At 41.1% G+C, this 14,263-nt stretch overlaps 1 protein-coding gene across 5 annotated transcripts in view; it reads left to right on the top strand.

Moving 5' to 3' along the window:
• LOC115112962 (adenosine kinase-like) overlaps window positions 1-14,263 on the top strand; it is a 330,614-nt gene that overhangs the window by 34,482 nt on the left and 281,869 nt on the right. The gene's annotated exons all lie outside the window — the stretch shown is intronic.

Genomic DNA, 14,263 nt, shown 5'->3' with positions numbered 1-14,263 from the left:
GACACTGATTTCTGATATTTTACCATTTTTAGCAGCCTTTTAAGCATTCTAGTACAGTTAAATAGTTGAGACACACACACACACTGACCAAAACGTTTTTTTGTTGGCATTTACTTATATCCCCATTACCAGTAAACATAATCAAAACCTATTTCTTTCACTTACTTGCTGTTTTGTTAATTTGTTCAGTCGTTTCATTCTCAACCAGGATTTCATCATACGTGTCAAGCAGTGAAGTTTCAGCTCTGTCTGTCCGTGGCCTCGCTTCCTCGGTGCGTGCTGTCACTGTCCGTTTCCATCTTGTCCAGCTGTGTATGTAACATTTCACTTAAACCCTGTTTCTTGTCTGCATCGAAGTAGTGGTCCTTGTACATAGCATCGAGCATGGTGGTGACACAGTAAAGAGGCTCAGAATGCCACCAAATAGCTTGTTCACAGCCTCTAGTAGAGTACTTTTGCAAGTTAACCCCAAGGTCTGTCAGCAGATTTGTTGAGCAGGCGTTTCAATGCCATGACAGAGGGTATCACGTCTGCTGCAGACGCAATTGATGAGCTTATTTCTCAAGTCTGTTGTTCGAATGGAGCTAGGAGTGTGTTCATGTTTCAAACATGTTCTCAAATGCTATTGAAATGGCAGCAGCGGAATTATGAGAACCAGCACATTCTTGAGCATGCAATATGGCTTTCCTCAGTAAGAAATCCTCGTCGACCCACTGTGCTGTCAGACCGCATGCTCATGGGACTGACATCGCTGGTCCAAATGTCAGTCTTGAAGCTAATAGTAGTAGTTCATGGATGTTCGTTTTAACTCCGGTGAGTTAACATCTGAAAAATAGCACCTACTTGGTAGTGTGTACCGGGGCTCGAGGTGCTCGACCTGTCGGCGAAAGCCAACATCATCCACGACAGAGTACAGTTGATTGTCAAGGGCAATGAATTCCATTATCTTGGCATTAATGGATTTCACCTTTGAGTTGTCTCGCTGAAATGTTCTTACTCTTTCAAATGACTGCTCGACTTGAACTTGTTTAGTTGTTGGAAGTGTGCACTTAGAACAAAAGCTGGGGGAAAAACGAGGTGGTTGCTGAACGTCTGGGGGTGGTGCACTTTCAAATTAGTAATTTAGATTTGTGGTATTGAAAGATTTCACTTTCTCCCCTCGGGAAATAATAGCAGCACACGTTGCATGTGGCCTTTTACCCTCCTTTTGAAACTTCAAAATAGATCCACACAGCAGACATTGTGGGCTAGGTTAGGAATGCTTTGTGGGCACGTGTAGCACTGTGTTTTATGTGGTGTCATTCTGTCACCTCTACCTTCGTTATATAGGTATGCACGTTAGCTTTGACATCGTTTTTGCACATCGGTGTTAAACTAGACATGGGGCTGATGTTGGCATTTTTAGCTGATATCGGCCGATTCCGACATGCTTACCGATATATCGTGTATCCCTAATAATAATTTGCATGACGTAACATATTATACGAAATGGATGACTTGGTACACAATTGGATGCCGTAATACACATAAAACAGGCACCCGTTTTGGTTTGTGAGCACCACTTTCAAAACTACTGGCTTTTCTGGAGCATCACTTTAAAGGGATAGCTTACAGAAATTGTAACCCCATCTTTTTTTTTCTTACCGTCTGAGTTGTCGTTATTCCAATTTTAATTCAAACTCTACGGAAAGCCATGTGAAGTAGCCTAAAGAATCGGCCTATATTTCTGTACACTCCCTTTAAGACCAAACAGGAAAACGCACACCCTGAGGTGGCGCTCCTAGTGGCCGGGGACTTTAATGTATGGAACGTTTTAATCCGTATTACTTCATTTCTACCAACATGTTAAATGTGTAACTTGAGTGGGGAGAAAGTCTAGACCACCTTTACTGCACACACAGCGACGTGTACAAAGGCTTCATCAATAAGTGCATCGATAACGTTGTCCCCACAGAGACTGTACGTACATACCCCAACCAGAAGCCATGGATTACAGGCTACATCCGCACTGAGCTAAAGGGTAGAGCTACCGCTTTCAAGGAGCGGAACTCTAAGCCGTAAGCTTATAAGAAATCCCGCTATTCCCTCCCTCCGGCAAAGCATCAATACAGGACGAAGATGGAATCGTACTACACTTGTCGGATGTGGCAGGGCTTTCAAACTATTACGGACTCCAAAGGGAAGCACAGCCCCGAGCTGCCTAGAGACACAAGCCTACCAGATGAGCTAAATAACTTATATGCTCTCTTCGAGGCAAGCAACACTGAACCATGCATCAGCAGTTCCGGATGACTATGTGTCACACTCTCCGTAGCCGATGAGTAAGACCTTTTTAAACTGGTCAACATTCATAGGGCCAGACGTATTACTTGGACGTGTACTCCGAGCATGCGCTGACCAACTGGAAAGTGTTTAAACTGCCGTTTTCATTACATTGTCTGTAATACCAACATGTTTCAAGCAGACCCCTGTGCCCAAGAACACTAAGGTAACCTCCTTAAATGACTACCGACCCGTAGCACTCACGTCTATAGCCATGAAATGCTTTGGCTTACATCAACACCATTATCCCAGAAACCGTAGACCCACAATAATTTGCATACCACCCCAACAGATCCAGAGATGACGCAATCTCTATTGCACACCACACTGGCCTTTCCCACCTGGACAAAAGAAACGCCTACGTGAGAATGCTATTCATTGACTACAGCTCGGCGTTCAACACCATAGTGCCCTCAAAGCTCATCACTAAGCTAAGGACAACAACACACATCTACCATGCTGATCCTCAACATGGGGGCCCCTCGTGTGCGTGCTCAGTCCCTTCCTGTATTCCCTGTTCACTCATGACTGCACGGCCAGGCACAACTCCAACACCATTTAAGTTTGCAGATGCTACATGATCATCAACAATGATTAGACAGCCTATAGGGAGGAGGTCAGAGACCTGCCAGTGTGGTACCAGGATAATGACCTCTCCCTCAAAGTGATCAAGACATAGGAGATGATTGTGGACTACAGGAAAAGGAGGACTGAGCACGCCCCCATTCTCATTGTCGTGGCCGTAGTGGAGCAGGTTGAGAGCTTCAATTTCCTTGGTGTCCACATCACCAACAAACTATCATGGTCCAAGCATACCAGTTCATCACTGGGGCCAAGCTTCCTGCCATCCAGGACCTCTATACAAGGTGGAGTCAATTACTCCAGCCACCCTAGTCATAGACTCTTCTCTCTGCTACTGCACGGCAAGCAGTACTGGAGCGCCAAGTCCAGATCCAAGAGGCTTCTTAACAGCTTCTACCCCTAAGCCAATACTCATGAACAGCTAATCAAATGGGTACCCAGACTATTTGCATTGTTACGCTGCTGTTACTCTCTTATTATCAATATATAGTCACTTTAACTCTACCTTCTTGTACATATTACCTCAAGTACCTCGACTAACCTGTGTCTTCGCACATTGACTCTGTACTGGTACCCCCTGTATATAGCCTCGCTATATTATTTTACTGCTGCTATTCAATATACATATTTTTTTACTTAACACTTAACCAACAATGCAATATTTTTCTTAAGGGCTTGTTAGAAAGTATTTCATTGTAAGGTCTGCACCTGTTCGGTGCATGTGACTAATACAATTTTATTTTAAACTGTGTAACATCACAGCACAGTTGAAAAAATATGGCTAATAGAAATAAAACATAGATGGTGTTCCAAGATAAATGGGAGGGGTTGAGAGGATCTGAAGGGTGGGACTAAAAACAAGAAGATAACTCATTTAAAATACTGTGTCCGTAAAATGTATATAGGTTTAGAGCTTTTGTAACAGCACAGTTAAAAATATACACTACCGTTCAAAAGTTTGGGGTCACTTAGAAATGTCCTTGTTTTTGAAAGAGAAGCATTTTTTTAATATTCATATCATTTTTGTGTGATTTTGTTGTCAGCACATTCAACTATCTAAAGAAAAAAGTATTTAATAAGAATATTTCATTCATTCAGATCTAGGATGTGTTATTTTAGTGTTCCCTTTATTTTTTTGAGCAGTGTATATATTTATCTATCTCTAGCGCAAACAACATTAACAATGTCTACACCGTGTTATATATATATTTAAATAACATCAAATTGATCAGAAACACTGTGTAAACATTTTAATGTTGTAAATGACTATTGTAGCTGGAAACGGCTGATTTTAATGGATTATCTACATAGGCGTACAGAGGTCCATTATCAGCAACCATCACTCCTGTGTTCCAATGGCATGTTGTTAGCTAATCCAAGTTTATAATTTTAAATGGTTAATTGATCATTAGAAAACCCTTTTGCAATAATGTTAGCACAGCTGAAAACTGCTGTTCTGATTAAAGAAGCAATACAACTGGCCTTCTTTAGATTAGTTGAGTATCTGAAGCATCAGCATTTGTGGGTTCGATTACAGGCTCAAAATGGCCAGAAACAAAGCCTTTCGGTAACTCGTCAGTCTATTCTTGTTCTGAGAAATGAAGGCTATTTCCATGTGAAAAATTGCCAAGAAGCTTAAGATCTCGTACAACGCTGTGTACTACTCCCTTCACAGAACAGCGCAAACTGGCTCTAACCAGAATAGAGAGAGGAGTGGGAGGCCCCAGTGCACAACTGAGCAAGAGGACAAGTACATTAGTCCCTAGTTTGAAAAACAGATACCTCACAAGTCCTCAACTGGCAGCTTCATTAAACCAGATATGAGATATAGCTCTTTCTTTGTAACTCTGTGATGGTAATGTATGATGTGTGTGTGTGGTCCTCTCACTAAGACTCTGGAAAACATGCAGTTTATTAGGCTAGAGATGATATAAGTTATGATGAACTTATCAGGCAAATGATGAGAACATCAGTAACCTAAAAATCTTTATAAGCGCCATTTGTGCTTTATGATGAACCTCAAAGGGCGATGATGGGTGATGAGCTTGACAATCCTTTCCAATACATATTGAGGGTCTTATTCTGGTGACATGATGTATCTTGGCTGCCATTTGACAAATACAAATAATATCGCTCTTATCCATAGTAATTTCATAATGTGGGTAGCCTACCCACACTGTATCTGCGAACTGTTCGATAGACCACATGTGCCTTGTCCGGAGTGGGTACATTTGCTCTATAACCAACAGTTTTTGTGACAAACCATCAGAGTTAAAGCGATGGAAACTCATTTAACTTGTAAATTTAATGTGTACTACGTCATCAAGCACAGCATTTTATCCTTAGAAAGTCTGATGGAAACATCACACGCAGAGGGAAAACGCACCTTGTTTTATGCAGATTTTTTTTATATTTGCATGAAAATCTGTCAAACCTAGCTACTGTAATTAATACATTTCATACGCTATTGCAAAAATAATAGTTTTATGTTTATGAAGGTCTTAGATATCATTTAGAATGTGCAGAAAAACATATTAAAAAATGTATAGCATTATCATTAGTTTGTTACTGCAGATTGTGTAAACACATTCAAGTGTTAAATTGTATTTGTATGTAATCGGTGGGTGTAGCTGGTGCATAGAAGGCAGGCGCAGGAGAGCAGAGATGAGTGAACACGAAGCACTTTACTGAGGCAAATTGTAAGACAGGAACGCAACAGCGTCACAAGAACAAATTCCTAAAACAAGTAAGGCAGCACAAAGTACCACGTACAAAGTGCCGGCTGCCACAAAACACGGGTACACATAAACGCCGGCGCTAACCAGCTGGAAGCGTGCCAACCTCGACAATACACAATACCCCACACAGCCATGGAGGGAACAGAGGGCTAAATACACATATAGTAATTATGAGATGTAAACCAGGTGTGCAGGAAAACAAGACAAAACAAATGGAAAATGAAAGGTGGTGCGGCGATGGCTAGAAGACCGGTGACGTTGACCCCCAAACTCCGGCCGAACAAGTAGAGGGACCGACTTCGTCGGAAGTCGTGACATCGTCTTTTGTTACTACTATTAAACAGAAAGCATCGGTGTTGGAACATGGTAACAGGTAATTTTTTTATAACGACAAAATTAAACAAAATACCAAGACGCCTAGGCTACTGATGTTTTCATCATTTGACTGAACATCATTATAAGCATCAAGTGTGCCTTAAATAATACAAATCAGCACAAAAGCAATAATGGCATTATAATGAATCTTCGTGTCTATGACAGCAGTTGTCTATCTTCGTGTCTTTGACAGCAGCGGCTCGTGCTTACATGGTGTGCGTTTTCACCCAATGGCATCAGTAGGATTTCATTTAGCTCTTATCTTGTGTCCTAACATTTGACACTAATCTTCGCCACTTTCACTTGTTTGGCACACTTCCCACAAACACGTCGCAGGTGTTTGGTGACACGGGTGTCTTGGGTTCACCTGGCATTGTCTCCTCCCCGGGAGCTGTGCGCAATTTGGCTCGCGCAACAACTTGCTTGGAATCTTTGCTGCAGCCTTGGGCTACATGAGACATATGAGGGCCATGTTCCAGACTCATGATGAAGTCTCTCCTGGGCATGGTGTTGTTCAAGCAGTGCATGAATAACACGTGTGTTGAAAGTAGCCAAGTCAAGCATGTTGTAGAACTCCGCAACAGGCCAGCTGCGGGTGCCTCCTTTCAACGAGTACAGCCATGCCATCTGATCAACACAGACCATATACACGCCATTTTCACCGAATGCTTCACAGACATACAGTATTGAAATGATCGCTTCCAGCTCAACAGACAGATCCCAGGCCTTGCGCCCTGTGCACCACTGATGTGCTGTAACATGTACTGATTACATTTTTGTTCTGATAATCGGCCCGTAGCATTGTCACTAGCTTGTTCTGTCCAAATGGTACCGTACCTTCCTCTCTCCTGTCTGTTTCATTTTGTGGTGGCATTGGCACCTGCTCAGTGCACACCATTCTTTCTTTTTTCTGCTTAGTCCTCAGAGGTATAGGTTATTCAGGCTGAGGCTCAGAACCAGAAGAATAATCATCAGATGTCATGATTCATTTCTTACCCCACCATCCGAGTCGTTTTCATTCAGATCTTGTAGCAGCTCAAACGCAGCATTTGTCTTGGTCTTTTTGCAAATGTAAATTACACACGCTCTCTCTGTATACTCAAAGTAGGCCAGAGTAAACTGATACGACTACTTGGATTTAGTGGAATGATATAGGGTACATACCATTTTGAGATTATAATTAGGATATACCAATACAATATAATGGCCCACCCTGTTCATTCACAATTGGTGATGACATAATTATGCATTGTTCACTTCCCCTCACTCATCTTTTCTCCCTCATCATACTTTACTTCACTTATTTCATCTGTTATGTGTGAAATTAGTTTCGGTTTAGGTTCAGTTTCTAAGCAATTATTGAGGTGATTATCAACTGGGCACGGACCTTCAACTGTCAGAAGTGTGGAGCAGGCCCTACTGTCTGGAGGAGGAGGGGCAACGGGGTGGGTGGGGGCATAAAAAATGACATGCCCTCCTAAACCTAGTTAGAATTTAATATCACAAACATAACTAGAATTACAACAATGGCAGTGTGTTTATATAGACTTGTTTAGGAAAAGTACAGGATGGAGGGGGCATGACTTTTAGAAAATGCCAATTCATGAGCATTCACAATTACTGCTTTAGCGTTTCTAGTGTTGACTACAGGCAGTGAGATGGAAAGGTATTTTCTCCCCTCTCTGTAATTGGCCGTGGGGACCTTTTGCCTGTTTCGCTACTATGGGATCACATGATGTTTGAGGGTGTAAAGGTCTCAAGGCAGTTGCTGCTTTTTGGATGTGTTTTTGGATGGAGTTGTCTGTCCAACACAGAGCAGAACTGGGCTGAGCTGGTGCCGCATGCTGTCTCTAACTCTGCTTTGAAAGGTGGAGCAAATACTTTTTCTAAGGGCAAAAAAAAGAAATCCTCAGAAGCTGGGGTCTATTTGAGTGAGTCCATTGGCTGCCTTCATGCTATAAACACCCACCGTTCTCACTCTCTCTCGCTCTGTTTTCTCTCTGAGTCATAACAGGTGTCTCGGACCGTAAGGGGTTTCTTTTTTTCTCTTCCAGCTTTGCATATTTTCCACTTGTATGGAATGTTCTCTTTTTATTGAGAACATGCAGCCCTAGGTTACTGGGTAGATGTCACTTTCTGTGTAGAGAAATTATGATATGCAAGCTTCACTTTGAAGCAAAATGGTTACTTTCACACTTCCTGGAAAGCTTGGAAAGCCAGACATGCCTAGTTAAACCAGGAGATCATTGAAATACGGAGTAGCACCTCTGCACCGCCGTCGTCTATGTTAGCTGTAGTACACTGCATATATAGCCTACATTTTACTCCTTGTTCAATTAATATTTTATTGGAAAACAATCGATGTTATACCAGGAGGAAACTGTTAGTTCCGGTGTTAACTATTAGACGTGTATATAGGCAGTGTGTGAAAGGCTTGACATGATTGATGTTATGTCAGTCTGGTTCAACCTCTTTCTAGATCAATAAAATGTGACCCGATTCCGGAAACTAGGCGTATGTCGCAAGTCACGACTTTTGAACGTACATTTTTATTTATTTATCATAATGCGTTTTTTGGGGCAGAAATGCCTTCTTGAACGTGAGCTTTCATGTGCCTTAATAACAAATGTATATGCCATCTGTAAATACGAATACAATTGTTAAATTACGAGCCTTGATGGTTAAGCCACTGAAAAAGTAGCAACCTTCCCACTAGCCATGATTGGCTGAGATAATGAGTGGGCTGGACATGCCGAGAGGAGTTCGGATTGGTCTACCATAGGAGCACATCAGTCTGTGTTGGTAATCCTGTCAAACGCGGCTTTAATTTTTTTTTTATTGTGTAGTGGAGCTGCATAAGTGTGTCTCTACTTTCTGCAGGATCACATTTTGAAATCATTGGAATTAGAGCATGATAGTTTAATGAGATGCAGGAAACACCTGTCTCCGGATTACATCTTCAAACTAAGGGCAACTGTGGCATGGCATTCCTGACTGGGAGACCTCAGCCATGCTCAAGGTCCTAAACGATTTCATAACCGCCATCGATAAAAGACTGTACTGTGCAGCCCTCTTCATCGACCTGGCCAAGGCTTTCGACTCTGTCAATCACCGCATTCTTATCGGCAGACTCAACAGCCTTCGTTTCTAAAATGACTGCCTGGCATGGTTCATCAACTACTTCTCAGATAGCGTTCAGTGTGTCAAATTGGAGCGCCTTTTGTCTGGACCTCTGGTAGTCTCTATGGGGGTACCACAGCGTTCGATTCTCAGGCGGACTCTTTTCTATGTATATATAAATGATGGCGCTCTTGCTGCTGGTGACTCTGATCCACCTCTAAACAGACGACACCATTCTGTATACATCTGGCACAAGTTCCAATGCCATACAACACTCCTTCTGTGGCCTCCAACTGCTTTTAAATGCGAGTAAAACTAAATGCATACTCTCCAACCGATTTGCTGCTCGCACCCGCCCGCCCGACTAGCATTACTACTCTGGACGGTTCTGACTTAGAATATGTGGACAACTACAAATATCTAGGTGTCTGGTTAGACTGTAAACTCTCCTTCCAGACTCACATTAAGGATCTCCAATCCAAAATTAAATCTATAATCAGCTTCCTATTTCGCAACAAAGCCTATGACTATCCTACTGACTATCCTACTGACTATCCTACTGATCCTTGACTTCAGTGATGTCATTTACAAAATAGCCTCCGACACTCTACTTAGACTACATCCAATTTGTTTTCACAATGCCATCCGTTTTATCACCAAAGCCCCAGATACTACCCACCACTGCGACCTGTATGCTCTCATTGGCTGGCCCTCGCTACATATTCGTGCTGCCAATGACTGGAAACAAATTGCAAAAATCATTGAAGCTGGAGTCTTACATCTCCCTCTCTAACTTTAAGCATCAGCTGTCAGAGCAGCTTACTGATCACTGTACCCGTACACAGCCCATCTGTAAATAGCACCCCCAACTACCTCATCCCCATATTATTTTATTTGTTTGCTCTTTTGCACCCCAGTATCTCTACTTGCTGTTACTGTCTATCCTGTTGCCTAGTAACTTTACCCCTACCTACAGTGTGTTCGGAAAGTATTGAGACCACTTTCATTTTTCCAAATGTTACGTTACAGCCTTATTCTAAAATTGATTAAATTGTTTCCCTCATCAATCTACACACATTACCCCATAATGACAAAGCGAAAACAGGTTTTTAGAAATGTTTGCAAATGTATTTAAAAAAATTCTGAAATACCTTATTTACGTAAGAATTCAGACCCTTTGCTATGAGACTTGAAAATTAGCTCAGATGCATCCAGTTTCCATTGATCAGACTTGATCTTTCTACAACTTGATATGAGTCCACCTGTGGTAATTTCAATTGATTGGATATGATTTGGAAAGGCACACACCTGTCTATATAAGGTCCCACAGTTGACAGTGCATGTCAGCAAAAACCAAGCCATGAGGTCGAAGGAATTGTCTGTAGCGCTCCGAGACAGGATTGTGTCGAGGCACAGATCTGGGGTAGGGTACCAAAAAATGTCTGCAGCATTGAAGGTCCCCACGAACACAGTGGCCTCCATCATTCTTACATGGAAGAAGTTTAGAACAAACAAGACTTTTCATAGTTCTCGCCTCACGACCAAACTGGGCAATCGGGGGAGAAAGACCTTGGTCGTGGTGACGAAGACCCCGATAGTCACTCTGACAGAGCTCCAGAGTTCCTCTGTGGACATGGGAAAACCTTCCAGAAGGACAACCATCTCTGCAGCACTCCACCAATCAGGCTTTTATGGTCGAGTGGCCAGACAGAAGCCACTCAGTCAAAGGCACATGACAGCCGCTTGAAGTTTGCCGAAACGCACCTAAAGACTCTCAGACCATGAGAAACAAGATTCTCAGGTGTGATGAAACCAAGATTCAACTCTTTGGCCTGAATGCCAAGCGTCCCACCTGGAGAAAACCTGGCACCGTCCCTACAGTGAAGCGTGGCGGTGGCAGTATCTTGCTGTGGGGATGTTTTTCTGCGATAGAGACGGGGATCTTGATCATCGAGGGGAAAGATGAACGGAGCAAAGTACAGAGATTCTTGATGAAAACATTCTCCAGAACACTCAGGACCTCAGACAGGGGTGAAGGTTCATCTTCCAACAGGACAATGACCGTAAACACACAGCCACAACAATGCAGGAGTGGCTTCAGGACAAGTCTCTGAATGTCCTTGAGTGGCCCAGGCAGAAGCCAGACTTGAACCCGGTCAAACATCTCTGGAGAGACCTGAAAGTAGCTGTGCTGCAACGTTCCCGATCCAACCTGACAGAGCTTGAGAATATCAACTTCTAAAACTATTTTTTCTTTGCCGTTATGGGGTATTGTGTTAGATTAAGGAGGGGGAACAATTTAATCCATTTTAGAATAAGGCTGTAACTTAACAAAATGTGGAAAAAGTTAAGTGGTCTGATTACTTTCCGAATGCACTGTATATGTACATAGCTACATAAATTACTTAATTTTTTATTTTTTTAATCTTAACTCAGCATTGTTGGAAAAGGACCCCAAGTAAGCACTTCACTGTTAGTTTTCACCTGTTGTTTATAAAGCATGTGACAAATAGCATATTTTTCTTTTGCTTTTCTTATTCCATTTTCCAAATGGCTCCTCTGACTCAGTTAATTTAAGGTGGTGTTACACATTAAACCGGTGAAAAATAGACTTGTATGACAATTTACCACCATGTCATAACCATTTTTCTTGGCGTAAATACACTTTCAGATCAACACGTTTTAACATTTTCAGTACAAATGTAATAAAATAAAATAAAAACTGCCATAAGTAGATCTTCTCAAATACGACCCATCTAGTCTGCAGCAGTCAGATCAATCTCTCTCTCTCTCTCTCTCTCTCTCTCTCTCTCTCTCTCAATTCAATTTCAGTTTAAGTGGCTTTAGTGGCATTGGATACATATGTTTACATTGCCAAAGCAAATGAAGTAGATAATAAACAAAAGTGAAATAAACAATATAGAATTAGCAGTAAACATTACACTCACAAAAGTTCCAAAAGAATAGACATTTCAAATGTCATTATGTGCAAATATTTAAGTATCAAAGGGAAAATAAATAAACATAAATATGGGTTGTATTTATGTTTTTGTTCTTCATTGCATGCCCTTTTCTTGTGGCAACAGGTCACAAATCTTGCTGCTGTGATTGCACACTGGAATTTTATCAAAATTGGGTTTGTTTTCTAATCTGCCTACAGCAGCACCTACACTACTGTTCAAAAGTTTGGGGTCACTTAGAAATGTCCTTGTTTTGAAATGAAAGCATATCTTTTTGTCCATTTAAAATAACATCAAATTGATCAGAAATACAGTGTAGACATTGTTAATGTTGTAAATGACTATTGTAGCTGGAACTGGCCGATTTAAAAAAAAAAAAAAAAATATATATATATATATAAAAAAATGAATATGTATATATAATAATAATAATTAAAAAATAATATATATAAAATTATTATTTTTTATATCTACAGAGGCCCATTATCAGCAACCATCACTCCTGTGTTCCAATGGAACGTTGTATTAGCTAATCCAAGTGCTTAGGAGGCTCGCTTCTTCACTGTTATGGACTTGTGAGGCGTCTGTTTCTCAAACTAGACACTAATGTACTTGTCCTCTTGCACAGTTGTGCACCGGGGCCTCCCACTCTTTCTATTCTGGTTAGAGCCCGTTTGCGCTGTTCTGTGAAGGGAGTATTACACAGCTTTGTACGAGATCTTCAGTTTCTTGCCAATTTCTCACTTGAAATAGCCTTTATTTCTGAGAACAAGAATAGACTGACGAGTTTCTGAAGAAAGGTCTTTGTTTCTGGCCATTGTGAGCCTGTAATCGAACCCACAAATGCTGATGCTCCAGATACTCATCTAGTCTAAAGAAGGCCAGTTGTAATTGCTTCTTTAATTAGAACAACAGTTTTCAGCTGTGCTCACATAATTGCAAAAGGGTTTTCTAATGATCAATTAACCGTTTAAAATGATCAACTTGGAGTAGCTAACACAACGTGCCATTGGAACACAGGAGTGATGGTTGCTGATAATTATTATTATTTTATTTTTTTAACCTTTATTTAACTAGGCAAGTCAGTTAAGAACAAATTCTTATTTTCAATGACGGCCTAGGAACAGTGAACTGCCTGTTCAGGGGCAGAATGACAGATTTGTACCTTGTCATTTCGGGGGTTTGAACTTGCAACCTACCGGTTACTAGTCCAACGCTCTAACCACTAGGCTACCCTTCCACCCCAATAATGGGCCTCTCTATATGTAGATATTCCATTAAAAATCTGCCGTTTCCAGCTACAATAGTAATTTACAACATTAACTATGTCTACACTGTGTTTATCATTTTGATATTTTAATCGACAAAGTGCTTTTCTTTCAAAAACAAGGACATTTATAAGTAACTTTTGAATGGTAGTGTAGGTGCTTCTGTAGGCCCTCCTTGGTTGGGGACAGAAGCACCAGATCATCAGCAAACCGTAGACATTTGATTTCAGATTCTAGTAGGGTGAAGGCTGTGTTTTTCCCTAACACCACTTTCCATCAAATTGTATAGCAGACCCTCATGCTAAATTGAGTCATAAGCTTTTGTGAAGTCAACAAAGCATGAGAAGACTGCCTTTGTTTTGGTTTGTTTGTTTGTCAATTAGGGTGTGCAGGGTGAATACGTGGTCTGTCGTATGGTAATTTGGTAAAAAGCCAATTTGATATTTGCTCAGTGCATTGTTTTCACTGATGAAATGTACAAGGCTGCTGTCAATGATAAAGTGGAGTATTTTCCCAAGGTTGCTGTTGACACACATCACACGCTAGTTATCGGGATCAAATTTGTCTTAACCTTGGTTACAAATATTGGGGAAGATGCCAGACCTGAGGATGATGTTAGAGTTTAAGTATAGTCAATTGGAATTTATGGTCTGTATAATTTCATGTAGGATACAGTCAACACCACAGGCCTTTTTGGGATGGAGGGCTTGTATTTTGTCCTTTAGTTCATTCAATGTAATTGGAGAATACAGTGGCTTCTGGTAGTCTTTTTAATAGCTGATTCTAAGATTTGTAATTGATCATGTATATGTTATTTTTCTTTGTTATAGAGACAAAAATATTGGAAGTGGTTTATCCACGGATCTTTTTTGGATAGATCACTCCGAGTTGTTTGTTT

The sequence above is a fragment of the Oncorhynchus nerka genome, linkage group LG28 (assembly GCF_034236695.1).
Source record: "Oncorhynchus nerka isolate Pitt River linkage group LG28, Oner_Uvic_2.0, whole genome shotgun sequence".
In the NCBI taxonomy this organism is placed as follows: domain Eukaryota; kingdom Metazoa; phylum Chordata; class Actinopteri; order Salmoniformes; family Salmonidae; genus Oncorhynchus; species Oncorhynchus nerka.
Note: the sequence above shows the minus strand (reverse complement) of the source record. Positions and strands in the feature narration are given on the sequence as shown.